The following is a 6906-nucleotide window of genomic DNA, read 5'->3' on the forward strand; positions in this document are numbered from 1 at the left end:
TTTCCCTCTTTGTCTCCATCGAATGCACATGCTCTGTGCCAAAATCAAAAAGAAAGAAATTGTTCAGTTTAAGGGGACAAGGTAAGGTTAGCTCAGAGACTCATTCTAACTGCCTAGTTTTAGGACAGTGGCTGCCAATCGGCCTGACTCCTTCCAACCTGTTCTTATCCACATTGACACTGGGTCTCTGATGAGCTATTTGCTCGCAGCCTGGATTCTTTTGCTCCCAACAGCACTCCGGAATGGCCCCTCACTGGGCCCGAGGTCCCGAATGTCCTCTGCTTACCTCTCTGGTGCTCTTCCTATTTTACATGACACCTGATTAGTGTTTGCTGAGCAGCTGCCCCACCTGCCCTGACTCTGAGCCTCTGAAGAAAGGAGGGGTCCCACAAAGGCAGCTTGGGTCCCCCAGAGGTCCACTTTGGATGAAGCCTTCAGCCAACCATGCAAGGAATAAAGCTCAGAGAACCCATTTCATGGCATCATTTAGGTTTTCAAGAGACTATGAGCCTAAAAAGAACTGTACAAGCCAAACTCTGATGAAATATTTCCAATTATCTTGACTAAACTGTTGATGATGGTAAGGAGAAAAGGTTATAAAGAAATAAAAAAAGAGAAAAAAGGAAAAATGAGTGGGGATATAGAAACAGTGTCTTTTGCAAATCAGTCTTGGAAAGGAGCAAGACACTGCATTTCTATCTGTTGGAAGAGGGAAGCTCAGACACCAGTAGAAGAGGAGGAAGTGACTGATTCAACTATCCTGACTTATTGTGATGAGACATTAGTTAAGATCACCACACACACAAAGTGTTGCCTAATACCCGCATCTAGTTTGTTTGTCTCACTGGGGCAAAGTAAGGGAATAGTGTGATTACAAAGGAGGGAGGAGCACTGAGGGTGACCCTAGGGACACGGTTGCTGCCACTGCAGATGGGACCAGTACAGACATCACGAGATGGCAAGTGAGGTTGTTGGAGTTCACCAACAGTGTACGGCATTGTTACCAAGACAATGACCTCCAGGTCCCAAGAGGAGCCTTGGACACATCACTCCTGAGCCTAAAGTCAATTCACCTCCCAAACTGGCTCATAATGGCAACTTGCGCCTCTTCAGAGAAAATTCTTGGCAGGTTATATGAGACAATGGTTGCTAAGGAGCTTTGCAAAGTACCAATTCCAAAAACTGGAAAGGATTATAATGGTCTCATGACAAATTCTCCCTCACTCACTGAAGGCATGAAGTTCGCCTCTGGGAAGAAATGGGGCATCAAAAGTGTAAGGTGTGGGTTGGGTGAGCCAACATCCTTGTAGGGTGAATCACCTCCAGGTCATGTGGCCTCCGTACACAATTTCAGGTGAAAAATGCGTTTGACAAAATCGGGTGAAATTTCCCTTGAATCATGGGATCATAAGAGCAAGAAAAGCATACAGTAAAAGCTGAGTCACTGTGGGGTGAGGTGAGAAGCCCTCCAAGGAGAAATCAGGAGAATTGCATCCTCGCCCGAGAACTGGGAAAGCATGCATCTGTGCTTCCAGCTGTCTGTGTGCTGTTGGCTCCCTTGTGACATCAAAGCTAAGTGTTAGTGATCCTGTATGAGTGTGTGTGTAGGTGCACTGCATGCAAGGCTCTGCTTTATGCTAGTACAAGGCCCTAAAAAATACTAACTTTTCTTCCACAACATTTACACTGGCCTTCATTCAGTTCCCCAAACTCTGCAGCTCCAAAATGCACTCAGAGGAATGCAAATCATAGAGACAGCACCCGAGTCTTCGAGGATGAGTGAGGCACTCCTACCTCTCCCTTCCCTCTCTGGGCCTCCTTTTCTTTATGTGTAAAACAAAGAGAGTGATGGTAGCTAGCTATCTACAGAGTTGGGATAAGAATCCAATAAGATGCAAAATGTCAATCATTTTGCTGGGAGTCGGAGTCAGCTAAAACAATGTTATCGCTGCAACAAGAACCAGCGCTGTTGTCGGGACCTTCACTGCTCGACTCTTGAGCATTCTGTATTCCTGTATTGGTACTACCCAACCATGCTGCAGTTGCGTATGTATTTCGGGCATCTCCTTCCAAATGAGGAATGGTGTGAAGACAGATACAGGGCCTGCCTCATTGTCTGCTTTGTCCACAGTAATCTCTGAACACCTGCTCACTGCAGGCTCTCTCTACTTGTCCTGTTAGTTAAGTGAAGGGGTTGAAGGAATGATTCTCAGCCCCAGCTGCACATTGGAATCACCTGAGTAGCAGTAAAACTATTGATGTCTGGCTTCATACCCAGAAAATCTGATTTAATTGATCAAAATTGAAGCTCTAGCATAAATAGGTTTCAAAGACTCCCCAGGGACTCTCACGGACAGCCAGTGATGAGACCCACTTGTACATGAGAATGTCAGGTAGTGGGGAAGTTAATGAGGCTGGATGCCACACAGTCAACTGCACAGTTCAAGGGCCAGACTTGGTGGCTTGAAAATCACACATGCATGATTTCAACATTCCTCAGGAGAATGGAGGAAAATGGAGGAGAAGAGATTCCAGTGTGACCATCTTCCCAGAAGAGAGGAGGAGATTTCTCACTTTCCCTCTCTCTCTTTCTCTCCTGAAAACACATGCACCCTATAGCAAAACAAAACAAATAAATAAATAAATAAATAAAGGAAAGTTTGTATAAAAATAGAATTAAAGCATTACTATTTTCATGCAAAAAAAGTAGAAATCTATGTATAGTTCTTTCATAATATATATATGCACATATACATATATGTATATATGTATTTGTATATATATGTGTGTGTGTATATATAAAATTTCCATGAACTTTTTAAAGACCTCTCTTGGAATCTCAAAGATCAGTCAGATCAGCGATTTCCATTCTTTTCATTTTACAGTGAAACCATTTTGTTTCACACAACCAAATCTTCATTTGAAACCTCAAACAGGAAACAGAATGAAGCAGTCAGGTGGGCGGGCCCTGAGGATCTTCCTCTAGTCACTTGGCCCTGCAGTTCACAAACCCTACAGCCCCTGGGGGACAGGACTTCCTGGGATTAGAACCACCCCTCCTGACTTCTAAGCAGTGTCTTCTCCCTGCAAATGCTGCCGGCCTCACCAACTTCCCTGGAATCTAATCTTCACCCTGAAGCTCGGCCTAAAACAGACTGCAACTGTTTTTCTTTTATAGCCAACTTCAGGCACTCTAGCTCTCAGCGAAAATCATTCCCAGCCTCGTAGAATTGAGGAGGGAAAATAACGCCTAAAATATATAAATAATTCAAGGCTGAGTTTATTCATGATGCTGTGTTTTCTCCAGGCAGCGGTTTGTATAATCTCTCTTACACTGCCAGTCGGGCTGCCTCTGTTGCATTTATTACTGCAGACAACCCGTTAGAAGCTGTTTTGATTTATACATCTACATTCTATTATGGAGGTAAGTTTATAGCGCACTGTGGTTGCTGCTGCTGACACTGTAGGAGGAGGGGGAAAAAAAGAGGAGTAAAGAATGGGAATAGTCATTTCTGCCAGTCCAGAGGCGAGCAAGAGAAATGGCCTACATACTTTATTGAAATATTTAATTAGTTATCTGGTACACAGACACACTCATTCACCCACATATGACGACACATACATACTGCATCATTATTCGTGCAGAAGACATCAACCATGTATTGATCATCTACTAAATGCCAGCTTACTCTTCTAGGTCATGGGAATACATTTGGTGGATAAACTATAGACAGAGCCCTTGTTCTCATACCATGTTCTTGCTCCTATCAACATGCTCCTGGGGGAGTGGGGGCGCAGCAGGTGGCATGGTGGTTAAAGGAGCTGGACACTCACATGCCCAACCACAGTTCGAGTCCCAGAACTGGCAGCTTGCTTTCTCACTTTCCCTCTCTCTCTCTCAATCCATCCCTCTCTGGTCAAATTAAGAAAATAAATAAATAAAGTTAAATAAAATAATTCTTTTTTTAAAAAAAGTGCTCCTGATGAAAATGGTGCTACCACCAACAATGCTACTGCCAAATGATGTAATCCCAGCGATGAATACCAAAACGTTGACAATTGTTAAGCACTGGATATCTGTTAAAGGAATGAGTGAATGCATAGCAAGAAATAAGATAAAGTTATATCACCAAGATCACTATTGCATGGTCTGTCTTCACAATGATGCCACAGAAGAAAACACACGTGAAAGCTCAACAGCAAGCATGGTTTGTATATCTAGACTGTTAGGCTGGATGGATGCCTCTGCTCATCTTTGCTTGCCTCACTCACTCAGCTTGGAGATGGCCTCAGTGTCCACTGATCAGGCCAGGCTTCTGAGCATCAAATGAGGAGACTCAACTGTATTCCATGTCTCTTTCATTCTCCAGCAAGCTACAATCAGGTATGTCATGGCCACAGCAGGAGGATAAAGAGTAAGTAGGAACACATAGGCCTCTAGAAGTCTAGACTTGGAACCAGGGAACATTTACTTCCGATGGATTCCATTTGCTAAAACAACTCACAAAATCATCCCAGTTTCCAGGAATGGGTTGAAGACTCCAGTTTTGTCATAAAGCAAATGACAAGGAAAAAGGGGTTAAGAATCAAAGCTATCATTGTAATCTGCTGCAGGCACCCAGCAAATTAGTGAAAAGTTGTGCTGAAGCCAACCTCTCAAGTGAAGCTACTGTCTCTTGGAGCATCCAGGCATGTTCCCATGCAGGCCCTGAACAAGGCTCCCCTGGTAAGTGCAGAAAGGGTGAAAGTGTCTCTCTGAAAATAGTTGAGCTTGTCCTGAATGACCCAGGTCTTCACCTAGGCCCTCCCTAGGATACAATCCTATCTCTGAGCCCTTGTTCTTGCTTTCACTTGTTCTCCCTGGTCCACTTTCACCCCATCACCTTCGAAACAGAATGCATATATAGTAAAATAATGATACAATGTTATCTACCATACATGGAGGACTTACATATGCAAAGGCTTTGCTAAAGATCTTTGCATGCTATCTCATTTAATTCTTACAATGACCCTACAAGTCAGTTATAATTATCACTCATTTTGCCACTGAAAAAATGTTTACACTAAGATTGAGTCACTTGTCCAAGGTTTCACAACTAGTAAATGATCAAGTCAAGTATCAAATCTCATTTGTCTAAATTCAGACCCCATGTCTCTAACACTTTACTGTTCTCCCCTTCTTTAAATGTGTGTCTACTTCACTAAGCCATGATAGGCAACCTGGTAGAGAGCCAACACTTTTTCAAAGAAGAATGATCATGATCTTCTGCCCTGTTCCATCTGATCAAATGGTGGAAAGGAAGGACCTAAGTCCTCACAACATCCAGCATCTCAGATTAATTTTCCCTGGGATCAAAGGGTTGGAGGTGATAGGAACAGGCTTCTGAGCTTTCATCTTTTATCATTTCTACCAGCTCCCACTCATGGGTATCTACCCAAAAGATGGGAAGGCATTCAGTGGGTAACACTTGTACATCCATGTTTATTGTGGCATTATTTGCAATAGCTAAGACATGGACCCAACCCAAATGCCCATGAACAGGCGAATAGATTGAAAAAGTGTGGGACATACACACTATGGAATACTACTCAGCCATAAAAATCAAGACCCTGGCATTTGATAGAAAGTGAATGAATATGGAAGTCTTACTGCTAAGTGAAGCAAGCCAGACTATGAAAGAGAGGCATTGTATGTCTCCACTTAATATACACCAAGTATCTGTGTTCTATGGTAGAAACTGAAGTATTGGATGGTTTAAAAGCATGGAGATCAACTGTGGATACCAGAGACAATGTGGGAGGAAGGTGGGAAATGGCAGAGGGTGAAAGGTAAGGAATCGGGTGGGGGGGGGAGTAAAACATATAGGAAACACACAAAAAAAGATTTAAAAAGACAAATAATAATATTAGATTTAAAAATAGATATCATGCAACACCACACAAGAATAATGTAATTCTATCCATGTAAAAAGCAGAAAATGACACACCACAACACATGACACAATAATGTGAGTCTGGCATCGTTTTTATATACAATACAGTACAAGTTTACAAACAATATCTGTTGTCTTGTATAATTGCTACACTTCATGTAGTGAATTCAGACGCACTGCTGGAAAGAGATGAAGCTTGAGAAAAGAAATTCCCACAGTGGAGACCTGGCGGTAAGTCCAAGTGGTTGTTAAACATGAAGGACATTAAGCGAGGAGTAGCTATAGATCTTTTAATGTGCTTATTTGTAATTCATAGATCTTCTTTGGCATGGTGTCTATTGGTATCCTTACCTATTTCAAAATCAAGTTATCATTTTTAGTGTTGAGTCATTATATTCTGAATACAAGTGCTTAATCAGAAATATGATTAGCAAATATTGGGACCAGCAGTTAGCGTAATGGCTGTGTCACTGAACTCCCATGTAGTCGACCATGGTTCACATCCCAGACCCGGTGGCTTAAAACTCACACCGGGCGCGTGTGCATGCATGCCCAAGATTCCGAGAGGAGAACAGAGGAGAAGGGATTGTGGCGTGGCCATCCCCCCAGGGGGTGATTTCTCACTTTCTGTCTCTGTCTCTCTCTGTCTGTCTGGCGAGCGCACACGCCCTATAGCAAAAACCTGTCCAAAAAAAAAGAAAAAAAAAAGTAGAACTATGATTAGCAAATATTTTCTTCATATCTGCATCATCTTTTTTATTTTCTTAATGGTTTAAGAAAGCATTTCAAAGTATTGAAGTTCTTAATTTTGATGAAAAAGAAAAGAAATTCTACCAGCTCCTACCAGAGTATCCCAAGATTTGTTAGAGTGAGTACTAATGAGACCATAGATTTCATTCCTCTTTAGACCAGCTGGATTCAACATAATGCATAGTGTAATTTGCTCACGCATATAAACATCAATAAGTCTTTG

This window comes from Tupaia chinensis, unplaced genomic scaffold, assembly GCF_000334495.1.
Source record: "Tupaia chinensis unplaced genomic scaffold, TupChi_1.0 Scaffold000138_1, whole genome shotgun sequence".
Taxonomy (NCBI): domain Eukaryota; kingdom Metazoa; phylum Chordata; class Mammalia; order Scandentia; family Tupaiidae; genus Tupaia; species Tupaia belangeri.